The sequence below is a fragment of the Cupressus sempervirens genome, chromosome 8, assembly GCF_028749045.1.
Source record: "Cupressus sempervirens isolate cs-2001-9-10 chromosome 8, ASM2874904v1, whole genome shotgun sequence".
NCBI classification, from domain to species: domain Eukaryota; kingdom Viridiplantae; phylum Streptophyta; class Pinopsida; order Cupressales; family Cupressaceae; genus Cupressus; species Cupressus sempervirens.
The window spans coordinates 518,252,248-518,265,886 of record NC_143125.1 but is presented as its reverse complement, the minus strand read 5'-3'; positions in this window follow the sequence as shown (position 1 = coordinate 518,265,886).

Genomic DNA, 13,639 nt, shown 5'->3' with positions numbered 1-13,639 from the left:
GAAAAATCATTCTCTTTTTTATTTCACATGGTGATTTTGAATAGAAAGTCATCCACTAAAAAGAAAAATTCCATCAGAGTTTGAGAATGCTAGAAGAGGGAGCCACCTTTGAGTTCAAAAGGAGGCCCCACATGTGCAAAAGGTATCAAAAAATACAAACAAAAGCCACAGCTATAACAGGGGCCATCCATGCATGGAATAAAAGAAACAGAATGTGCAGAACATGAGAAAAGGAGCCTCCAAGCTACTAAGGAAGAAAGCTCCATGTGAGGTAGGTCAAATTAAAAATGTAGGTCAATGGAGGAGCAACCCACGTGTGGAAAGAACAAAAAACAAAGTCCCCACGCATTATAAAGGAGGTCAAAGACACCAATTACCAAAACAAAAGGAAATCTCTTGCCAGATAGGGGCAAAATTTTACATGAAGGAGGGAAAATATTAAAGTTTAAGTTGTTGGTCAAATGAAATAACACCCAAGTTTATGCATTTTCCATTTGCTATTTGCTATTTGCATTTAAAATTTTTAGAAAAGCCATGAAAAAGGCAAAGCGAGCTCCTCATGCTTAGCACAACATCAACTAGGTGTTAGAAGGAAGCCCCACACACGTCAAAGGAAAAATATGCCATTTTGAATGAAGGAAGCTGACCATGCGAGTAGAGCAAATGAGGAAGATGGTTAAAACCATTATCACACATTGGTTGGGGAATGGAATTTTTTAATCTTTAAATACTATTCTTTACACAATGCATAGTTTCTTAGGATAGAGGCTTTTGGAAGCTAGTTGGTGCAAGGTGGGGTCCATGGTTAGCCAGATGAATGCAGTCAAAGGAAATTTTTTGAATGAACACGCATATCAAAGAGGATGATGTCATCATATTTCAAACTCATCAAAAAATTTAGAAAATCCAACAGCTCGCTACCTCACTAGCCAAAAAACTAAGGTTTTCCAGCTAGCGACATAGCGAATCACCAGAAAAGCTCCAAAATCTAGCCAAGGTGAAATCCAAGGTAAAATGCAATGTGGGTCCCACTTCCAACGCAGTTGATGAATCAGTTAGCGCCAAGTGATAGCTAGTAGGATGAAAAAATGCTAATGTGGAATTTGATTGATGAGATGGCAACACATGGTAGATCGTACGATATTTTCTTTGTCGCCAGTCGAGGTTGCTCACCAGTTAAGCATAGTGACATAGTGAGTGTTGAGGTGGCGATGACACATGGCAGCAAAGGATGAGATCACTGGCCAATCTCAGTATGACATGTGGCACTATTGTGTAGACCAGAGCTAATCGAAAGATGACAAGTGGCACTTTCCAAGTGGTTGAGGAGGAAAAGGATTTCTCAATTTTATTTTATTTTAAATATCCTATGGTGCATGTTCATTCTCAAAATGAAAATTTTGATTTCAAAACTTAAATTTCTATAGTTTAAACTATAGAATATTGTAAATTTTCATTTTTTCTTTTAATGTGCAAACCTATGAATGGAGGTCTGAATTTTAAATGGCCATAACTAGGGTAATTTCTATCGAAAATGGGCACTCCAATATACCACCAAAATTGGGAAGAGACAAACTTTCCAAATATGAGGTTGATTTTTGCATAGGTGCTCACCGGTTCAATGTGTAAGCCAATTTGTGATTCCTAGGGCATTCTTAGCAGAATGACCAAAATTTGTCACTGTTCATTAGAATTGGTTGTGAGGAAAATATAAAGGCTTAATGAAATGTACAAGTGAAGAAAATTGATTCTAATCAGTTATCTTGTATTCTTGAGGCCATTTTAACTAATTTTCACTTTTTACCTTGAAGTGCATTTTAACATCAGAATCAGTTATGTTCTTTCATTGTGAAGTTTTTGAGATATTTGATGCCTCTGAAAGCAAATTGATCAGGGATTTGATTTTGGCAGTTAAGGAGAGAAGGAAGAGAGATTATTTCCAGCTTCTTGAGGGATAATTTTGAAGGGACACATGTCAATTACAAATTCAATCTGGGAATTGCCCTCTTCATACATTTTCTTTTTTCTTCTCTAAAAAAGGTTGTTGGTTGGTTTTCAATTTCTAGTTCTAGGAGCTCTGCTTATGCTGTGAAAGCCACACACCCAACATTCTCTATTGTATTGAACAAAATTTATGTTCTATGCAGATAGTTCTTGTTTGATTAGGTGATTTGTGAGTTATTTTCTATACATCTTTCGTGTATTCATTTTCAAAGAGAATGAATAAAACATAGCAAAGGGTTTCAAATTTAGTCTAAATCTTGTCTCCTTGTCATGGATATGTAATCTTTTCTAGTGTATGAACAAAGAGCATGAATTAGGTCGCATTCTATTTAAGGATGTATGTGATTGAAATGTCTTGTTGGTGGAATAAAGAGCCATGTAACTGCTTGGTGTTTATCATAGGGTTTGCAGATTTTGTCATGGGATTGCCTAAGTATGAGATTCATATTGATGTAGATGTCTATTCACAAGGTGAAAGATAGATCAGGGATCTCGATGTAAGAATTATGTCAAAGATTTCTAGAAGATGTGTGGTTATAATTCATGTAATTGCCCAATAAGATAAGGCACTGATCAAAGATAGGATCATTAGGTTTTATTGTTCATACTTGGGTCCTATTGTTATCAACATATTAAATAAATTTTCCCTTTTATGTTGAAAGCTATTCAAAGTTTAACCCACATTTAGCTTGCCAATTTCACGAGTCATGCTATTAACTATTTCATTCTTGTGATTTCTCGCTTAAGTATAGAAGATTTAGGGGTTTCATCTATTATTCTAGATCCTAATTATGCTCATTGCACTGGTCACACAATTAGATCTTAAGAGGTTTACCCACCTAGGTTTTGCAGAGCCTAAAGTGAAGAAGGGCCAAGCCTTATAGTTGGCCTAGTGTCTTAAATGATATGTTAAAGATGGGAGTTAGCTGCCCCTTGATGTGTCATATTCTCATTGGGGTAATTGGAAATTGGTAATGTTTTCAAACACCAACAATTTCCTCCAAAAATTATGTCATCAGTAGTGATCAATATTATTAGAAAATAATTCTTTCAAGTACAAGATAGCTATCACACCTTTAGCAAATCCAAGCTTTGTGAAATACTTTTCCAATCTTTCATACCAAGTTCTTAGTGGTTTTTTTAGACAATATAGAGATTTATTCAATCTGCATACCATATCCTTTTCTTTTGTCAAAGGAAATCCTTGAGGATACTCAATATAAACCTCTTCTTCAAGTTATCTATTCAAAAATGGTTGATTTAACATCCATCTAATACACTTTGAACTTCTTATTTGATGCATAAGCCAAAAAAATTCTCACTACTTCCATTTGGCTATAGAGGCATATATTTCCTCATAATCTATTCCTTCTTGTTGTGGATAACCTTTGCATACTAGTCTAGCTTTGTTTCTTACAACTTCACCTTTTTCATTTATCTTGTTTCTGAATACCTATTTAGTTCATATGACATTCTTTCCTTTATCTCTATGAACTAATTCCCATGTGTCATACTTCACAATATGATCTAGTTCTTTCTTCATTTCTTGAATCTAGTGATCATCCACATTCCTCATCTACACTCTTAAGTTCAAATTGATAAATCATACATAATTTCTCATTTACTTTGTTTCTTTTCATCACTCCTTTGATTTTCTTCTAATTATCTTCTCTGGAGGGTGATTCTTTGTTAGGTTCTTGTTAGAGGTGGAATTTTCTATCTTAACTCTTATTTCTTCTCTTGGTTTAGATCTTTGTTCTCCTGTTTACTAAAAAAATTATACATCATTCCAAAAATCGTTGTTAGTCTCAAAGAAAATTTTTACATTCTCTCTAACCATTCTACGATTTTATTCTTACTTGTCAAAATTGTAATCCATCATCTTTTCTTTAATTCCAAAATTCTCATCAACTTTTACATTTTCACACTCAACTATTGTCTTGGTTCTACGATTAAAACATCTATAAGCTTTTCTTTTCAATGAATAGCCAAGAAACATACCTTCATTACTTTTGGATCAAACTTACCAAAATCATCATCTCTATTATATAAACTTGCTTAAAAAAATTATGAAAGATTTTGCTAAAGTTGTATGACCAAACCATAATTCATAAGGAGTCTTATTCATACCTTTTTTGATCTATACTCTATTCTTTTGATCTCATTGTAGTTTTCAGATATGAGTGAAAATATACTTAAGTCATTTATTAAGAGTACTTAGTGCATGATAAGAAAGTACCTTATGCTAAGAAAAATATATAGTATGTGTCAAACACCAGTATGTTCCTAGCAGTCAATTAGTGACAAGTCACTCTAGTGATGAGAAAGTTAATACATGCTGAGTGATTTAGATGCCAAATGAATAGTGGATGCCATGTCATGCAGAGGCTATATTACAACATTAATGATATAGTGGATGCAGAACATTAGAGGCTTCAAGTGTTGAGTAAATAGTTTTGGACATAGTTGCTTTTAATGACACAAAATCCTATGTAAACCATTTTTGGGCTGACTTAAAGATTTTTTTGTGATTCTAGATGATAATAATGATTCTATATTGAGAATTACTATGTAGTACATGCAACCAATCAGATAAAGCAATGTTGTACTAAGAAAAATGGGTGAATCACAATCATGATTCCTAACTAACCTTAGGTCTCCTAAGTCTTTTTTAAGAGGGAAAACCCTAAAGAGTTTATGTGTGAAGAGAGAATATTGAAAGCATAGACAGAGCATTCATGGTGACTAAGGATTGTGAGAAAGATATGGATTGCAAAATCCATTAGAGAGAACAAAGGAAATAAGAGTAAGGACAAAAGTGACACATCTTATCAGGAGGACCAAGTATTCATCAGGAAAGATAAGATTTGATATCTAGTAGACAAGTGCTAATTGAAGATTCAAGGCTAAAACATTCTAACATGTGAATTAGTAAAAATATCTTAATAGAGTAGTCTTAGCAAACTCTTGTAAATACTTTAACATGGTTCTTGCTTTATTGTAAATTGAAGTCCTTTAACTAGGCACACTTTTAGTAGGGTGTTGAAATCCTTTAATAGAGTAAGACTTAATAGGATTTTTAAGCCTTTAACAAGGTAGACCTTTCATGTGGTAGATTAGAGTTTATGATAAAATTATATTAACCTTCATTGGATACACTTTACAACTATATTAGTGAAGATTTATGGGTGTCATCCCCAAACTAGTTTTACCTTCTCATTATAGGGCTTCTGGGTAACCAAATATCTTGTGTCATATGTGTTTATTTGTTTGATACTATGGATGAATATGTTAAATTTGGTATTTCACTTTACACACAGATTATGAGATAGATGTGTGGTGAATCTTTTGATAGTTAGAGTTTTGAAGTACTGATTTACCACCCTTGACCCTCTTAGATTTTTCTTTCCCTATTTCTATTTCCAACAATTGGTATCAGAGATAAGTTTTGTGGAAAGGAAAGCTTTGTAGCTTTGAGGAAAGATCTTGAAGATGGAAGTCTACAAGTTGGGAAAAGTCATTAAGAACCAGAAGATTGAAATCCAGCTTTCCCTACACCAACTCAATAAAGTAAGAGATGAGTTGAATTTCTCATTAAAGAGAAGTAAAGAGATATCTATTGAGGATAATAACACACATTACCAATAGGAAGACACTACTAAATTGTTTTCAGATGGAAAATCAAGCGAGTTTGACGTAGCAGTTGTAGTTTTGATAGGAAAGAATGGTGCCCTTACTGAAGAGGTCAAAAATCTTAAGATAGAACAAGATGTTCAATCAGTATTTCTATGTGAGGTGACCAAATAGAAAAAGAAAGATGAGGAAGAAAAAGTCGTGGTTGAAGATGATAAAAGGACATTGACCAATAGACTAGAAGAAAAGACATCAGAGGTGCAAAGGATTACTAACATGCAACTGGATACAATGAATCAACTAATGATTATCAATAATGAATTGAATGGTAAGGAAATTGAGATCACAACCCTAAAATTATAGAATGAACAACCGAGGAATGATCTAAGAAAGGAAAAAGAAATTGTTGAAAGTTTCAATAAACCCAATGAAGCCTTCAAGTACTTTGAGAAATTGATGATCTCCTAGATCTAACAATGATACTACAGGATTGGGATACACCAGTACCGAGGAAGGAGAATCATCTAAAAGTGGGGAACAATGAAACAACAAAAGTAAGAACTACAAACCCACTTTTCATAATTGTGGAAAAATAGGTCATACAACAAATGTTTGTAGGAGCAACAATGCAAATTAGAACCCTAAACAAAAGTTCATGGGTTACCATCATAAGTACAGCAAGAAAGGACATTGAGCACATGAATGCATGACCAAAACTTCAAGAAAACAAAGATTTGAAGGATATTGCCACAATTGTTAGAATTATGGACATAAAGCATATGAATGCAAATCTAATGCTAAGTGGACATCAAAAAAGATAACAAAGGGACAACACAATGTAAAATTATATAATTGGGATTAAAATACAAGGTACAATTGTCACTATTGTCAAGAGTACGGACATGTTTATGAGAATTGTATTAGAACACATTTTAGAAGTTAGTAGATGGTTGAGTCAAACTACATGCTTCAGCTATTTGAAGACTGATCACATCAATAGAAACTATCCAACAAGGTCAAAAGTACTAAGTAGTGAACTTAAAAAAGGTAAAGAGAAGATTGATGTTGATAAAGTCAAAGTGTTGATGAACAAGACATGGAAGAAAAAGGAAGATTGTAGCACATCAAGTTTAGATGAGGTCGCTTCATCCAATGGATCAAGTGATCACATCACCTCCAACTAGGTAACCAAAAGGTACGTGGAAAAGATATTTCAATGATATATTTTACATTAGTTCCAAGTATGTAAGTTCTAAAAAAATTATATGCATGAATTACAATGCATTGTATTGGTTAGAACCTAGAAGAAATCTATAAGTGATACTAAGGAAGTTATTGAGAAGAATATAGGGGCTATATGGAATAGAAGAGGAATCACTAAAGACACAATTTCCAATCCCCTAATTGCATTTGTAGTGAGAATAATTTATCACAAGTTCTTTCAATCTAGCAGATTGAAAAATGTGTCTTGTATGGCTATGGATTTAGGCTACATGATAGTGCAGAAGGACCACTCCTATGACTTGGCCTAGTTCCAACTTCAGAAATTATTAAAAAACTTGGGGGCCATAAGAAAGATAAAGAGTGCACAATGAAAATTTGGTTTACTACTAGTTTGCATATTTTTCTATGTGCAAAACACATTTCCTTCATTTGGAAAAGTTTCTTGGAGGACCAATAGATCTATTATAGTTCAAATTAAAGAGTTCATAGAGAAACTTGCAGAAAACTTTGAGTTAGTAATGCCAAGTTATTTTGAAGACATTGAGAATTTTATGAAATAGAGAATGAGGATATCAATGTCACTAGTGGAGAAATATTATAATGATGTTTGTTTTCTAGTTGATATTGATTATACATATGTACAAGAAACTATTCCAAGGGTTAGATGGCTTAGGTCATTGGCCCATCAATAGCCATCCCAACACTATTAGCAAAAGAAATAGACAAAATTGCAACTTCATTTGGAAATTATGAGGAAGGAAAATCAAGAATCACAATAGATTTAAAGAGAGCTTTTGTGGTTAGAAAGAAAAAAAAGCTTGTGAAGAAGCTTAAAGAATGATTTGGTGAAGGTGGAGGAAGAAGAAGAAGAAGATGATAATGATGATAATGAAGAAGATCAACCAGCCCAAGCCCCACTTATACTTACACAAGGTCAAGGAGAAGACCAAGAATAGGTAGAACATGATGAAGGTGCTAATGAAGAGGAAGCCAATAAAGACCTAAACCTACACAAAAGAAGAAGAGGAAAGCTAAGGAGCTAGTGGTGAATAAAACAAAGAAAGTTTTGAAACCCACATAACAGAAGCCAAAATTACCTAAAACTAGGGCTAGCACAAGGGCAACTACAAAGAAGACATTGGAAGTTGACAAACCCAAAGACAAAAGAACTATTGCTACTATAGAGAAAAGTTAGCAATATAAACAACATAGGAGAAAGTATGTAGCTTTTTTTGAGTTAGATGAGGAGAGGACAACATTAGATAACAATAATCAATTCAAAGTTGTAAGCCACAGTCCCTCTTTTGATTTAGACAACTTGTGTGAAAATATTAAGAATAATGCAAATTTATCAGTGTTCAGACATGTTTAGTTTGATAAACATGGAAAGGTGGACATGAATAAGGTGGATGAGTATGTATATAAGATGATCACCCCATTTAAGAGGACTCCTATTGAGATTCCCAAGTCATTGCCAAAAAGTCTATATGATAGAGTTGAGTAAAAGTGGCAATAAAGTTTAATAACTAAAATAAATATAAGGGAGAATACTCTAGGTAGAGAAATTCAAGATTTGGACAACTCATCAATGGCTAAGGCCATACAAAAACACAAGTGGAGATTTTCTCCCAAATATAGAGATTTCAATATTTTGCAGAATAATATTTAGGAGGTTGTTAAATAGAGCACCCAAAAATGGAAAGTCATCTATGTGTTGACAAAAAAAAGGCAATTTAACAAGCACCTGAGGATGTTTGTAAATAAAAAGATTAACAAGAAGTAGTAGAGATTACTAAAGATGAATTTGTCAAAGATGAGCATGATGGAGGCACAAAGAAGGAGTCATATATAGAGGCTATAGCTGAAGAATAGAAACAACAATATTAGAATGTACTTAAGGTATATATGCCAAGTGTAAGTCCCCCACATGTGGACCAAGAAAGTCAAAAGGATACAATAAAGATAAAGGATTTTTTTGATAATATAGTGTAGAACATCAATCCTTTGACACAAGATGATTTGAAAAGAATATTACAAGATTCTACTTTAGCAAAAAAATTATGCATTAATCCTACATTAGTGAGCACAACTGATATTGACAAAGTATTAGTAGGGGAAAAGAAAAGTAGCACATCTAGTGTATCCCATACATCTATAGAGACAAAAGGTATAGAAGGACTATAGGGTGTCACCACTAACACACATGTTTCAATTCCCATTGTGTTATATCAAGTGAAGGACATACTGACATGAGAGGTCAACACACTAGTTCCAAATGCTTCAATATAAGAATTTTTGATAGTTAAGTAGGATGGGACAAAAGTCCACATAGGTCAGGAATTTATTCCTACACCTATCTCACAGGCATAAGGTGAAGTTTTGATAGAAAAGAAGGAACCTAATAGGACTAAAGAGTCAGTTTTGACTACAAAACCAAAGGAAAAAATAGTAATTTAGACATTGGTTATGATACCAATCTTCACATCCCCTATTCCTAGTCAAACTCTTTATAGGTTGAGTGTATATGCTACACTACAATCATCAAGGCCTAGTCTTGATATATCTAAAATTAGAGAAGGAACATCTTATGGAGATGTCAACTTAGATGAGGTGAATGAACTTCCAAAGTTTGATCTTACAACAATCACTATAGAAGAAATGAACATATTGCAAGAAGTTCTAGCAAGAAAGAAGCACCAAGAGTAACTCAAAAGGGAGCATAAGAAAAGACAAGTTCTACATGACATCAAAGAAATATTTCTTGATGCATTCAGCCTCCTAGCACCTAATGAGGATAAACCTATTATTGAGAAACTAGTGAATATAGTTGATAAGATTAGTGATGTAGACCTAGATACAAATACTAAAATTCTAGAATGGTCTGAGAACAAGTTTTAAATGATCAATGAAAATATTTCTAGTGCCATTGCACTATGATAGGTTGACTTAGCAACTAAGATGAAGAGTGTAAAGAAGGTGTTAGAGAATATATTTTCTCTATATAAAAAGCTTTACAATGTGAATTTATTCACACAAGAAGCATAGAGGGATATTGATCGGCTATAGGGAGATCTAAAGACTATAGGTAATATTCTTAAGTTGTCTCCTAGTTAAAGCCAGACTCATTTTCAAAGATTATTATCTACTCAAGGCTAGCTAGCTATATTACATGCACAAAATGTAAACATTTAGGCTAACTTGATAATTATTCAAGCCATTTTGACCCCATACATGGAGGTTTTACACAAGGAACTAGCCTTCACTGATGAAGAAAGATTCTCATCTTTCTACTCATGATGGCCTAGTAGACCTTGCTACTGAGCTAGATGTTCAATTTCAATCTCTAGAGCTAATGTGCAACAATTGGGATGTAGCATTAGAGATTATAATGGAGGTCCATCAATTTCTTTGGAATAAACACACTATTCGTGTACCACCCATGACATAAGTGTCAAAAAAGGGGGATATTGAAGAAAAAGAGAGATTACACAAAGGCAAAATAAATGTAGAAATAGAGGAAGACATAAGCTCAACAAATTTAATCAACATGAGTATTAGATTTAGATACATCAAAGAAAAATCAACTCAAGGGGAAGTTATGAAGTTTGGAGGTATGACTGATAAGTCATTAGTTATTGCAAAATTTTGACATTTTGAAATTTTTTATACAAGTCAAGTAAATATTATAGATTATCTTAGTTATGCTCATAAGTTAAGGTTATATATGCATGAGAAATTGTTTTTGCCATTCATGGCAAAGGGGGAGATTTTTTATCTCATTATGGTTTTGACATATACGAGTGACAATACACTTAAGTCATTTCTTAATAGTACTAGTACATGCCAAGAAAGTAGTGTACATTGAGCATAAGTTGTTAGATAATGCATGCTAAGAAAAATATACAGTATCTGTTGAGCACTAGTATGTGTTGAGTAGTCAGTTAGTGTTGAGTCACTCTAGTGATGAGAAAGTTAATAGATTATGAGTGATTTAGATGCCAAGTGAATATTGGAGACTAAGTCATTTAGAGGCCATATTACAACATTGAAGATATGGTGGATGTTGAGCATCAAGGGATTCAAGTTCTCAGTAAATAGTTTTGAACATAGTTGTTTGCAATGGCACAAACTCTTACGTAAACTATTTTTGGGACAACTTAAGGATTTATTTTTATTCTAAATGATAAGAATGAATCTATATTAGGAATCCCTATGCAATACATGCAACCAATGAAATAAGGGGATGTTCTAAGTGGAAAAATGGGTGAATCACAATCATTTATTCCTACCCAACCTTAAGTCACCTAAGTATTTTTCAAGATGAAAAACCTAAAGAGTTTATGTGCAAAGAGAGAAGTTTTCATGCATAGACAGAGCATTCATGGTGACTATAAGGAGTTGTGAAAAAAATATTAATTGCAGAATTAGTTAGAGAGAAAATAAGAAAGCAAAGTAAGGACATAAGTGATACATCTGATCAAGAGGATAAAGTATCCATCATGAATGATAAGATCTAATATGTAGCAACCCAGTGCTAACTAAAGGATCAAGGCTAAAAAATTCTAATAGGTGAATTAGTAAAAATCTCTTAACCGAGTAATCCTAGTAGGCTTTTATACTTCCTTTAACAAAGTTCTTACTTTATTGTAAGTTAAAGTCCTTTAACAAGTCACACTTTAAGCAGGGTTTTGAAATCCTTTAACAAGGTAATACTTAACAATCTTTGTAAGCCTTCAATAGGGAAAACCTTTCACAAGGTAGATCATAGTTTATGATCAAACAATCATAACCCTTTGTGGATACACTTAACTGCAGTAGTGAAGATTTGTGGGTGTCATCCTCACCCCATTTTAACCTTCTTATTCAAGGGTTTATGGGGAACCAAATATCTTGTGTCATATGTGTTTATTTGTTTCATGCTATGGATGAATATGTTTAGTTTAGTATTTCAGTTTACATGCAAATTTTGAGATAAATGTGTGGTGAATATTTTAATGGTTAGAGTTTTGAAGTATTGATTCACCCCTCTCATCCTCTCAAAGTTTACTCTCCCTATTGTTATTTCCAACATGTTCATTATGTACACTTCTATATTGACTGCTTCTCTCCAAAATGTCTTCGATACATCATTCTCCAACATCATTGCTCTTGTTGCCTCTAATACTGATATGTTTCTCCTTTCTACTATTGCTTTCTTCTCAGGGGTCTTAGATGATGATAACTACCTCTTAATACCATTCTCTTCAAAAAATATGTTAAACTCTCTAGAAGTAAACTCTCCTCTATATGATCTCAAACATTTAATCTTAACACCAGATTCATTTTGAACTCTATTCTTAATTTTCTCAATCTTCTCAAATGCTTATATTTTTCTTTAAGGAATGCTACCCACATAATTCTAGTGAAATCATCAACAAAAATCATAAAATATTATTCTTTATGGAATCCTCTTGTCCTGGTAGGGCCATTTGAAACTATATGAACAATCTCCAACTTCTCTATAGTAGTGAAACTTTTCCTAGGAAATGATACCTTCTTCTACTTAGCCATGATACATTCTTTTCAAACAACACTAGTAGGCTTCATTATCTTAGGAAAATCTCTAACTGTAAATGTGCTACTAACCTTCGCTATGTTTTTTAGCTTATATGACAAAACCTCCTATGCCATAACCAACTCTTATCCACTTTTGCAACCAAACATGTTATCTTAGTAGGATTCAATTGAAATACATTACCTCCAAATCTTGTACCTATTCCTATCATCTTTCCATCTTTTTCTTTGATAATACAAGTCTTTTCTATGAATTGCAATTGGTAACCTTTATCCACCAACGGTCCAACACTCAAAAATTTATTCTTTAAAACATCAACAATGTAAACATCATCAGTGGTATTCTTTCCATCAAGAGTAATAGATCTCATCCCTATGATGTGACAGGCCACATTGTTACCAACTCTAAAAATACCTTCATTATGATTCCTAAATTTAACAAAAATTTTCATATCACGACTCATATGATATGGACATCCACTATCTATTATCCAATAAGGTTTCTTTTCAATTTGGGAAACTAGAGATTTTTATTCTCTAATTTATATGTCAAGATTGAATCTTCTTTTAAATGGCTACAAATCCTAGCTAATCATCACTTTCAATTTGAACTCTTTCCCCAGATTCCTCATCTTCATTTGCATACAAACAATTTCAAGGTATTCTAGGCTTAAAATTTCCTTTATATTTTCTCTCTCTTTTTGGACACTTAGATGCATAATGACCAAATTCATTACAAGTCCAACATTTAAAGATTTTCTTACCATTTGGTTCTCTTCTTACAAGTAGGGCTATACATTCTTCAATATTTCTATCTTCCTCAGATGTGGTTCTACTACTACTAGAAAAAATTTATGGGTGCTTCCACTTTAGGATAAGTATGGACAAACACTTAAGGCATTAAAAGTTGTCTCCAATCTTGTCAATTCTCTAGATCATCTTAAGCTAGCTTCTGCTACATCCAATCTGCCAAGAAAATTTTCCCTAATGGACTTCTCAATATAGGGCATCAAGAGATCAATCATTTGTGCTACCTTCTTGAATAGTAGTGTCAATTTTTTTAAGATCTTCCATATTTTCTCATCTTCTTCCTTTGATCTACCATATGAATTTATTCCTATAATAATCTCAGATATCCTACCAATATAACTTCTTATAGATTCATCTTCCATCATTTAGCATCTTGAAACAAGAATAACCAATTATGTAATCTTATCCTTTTTGT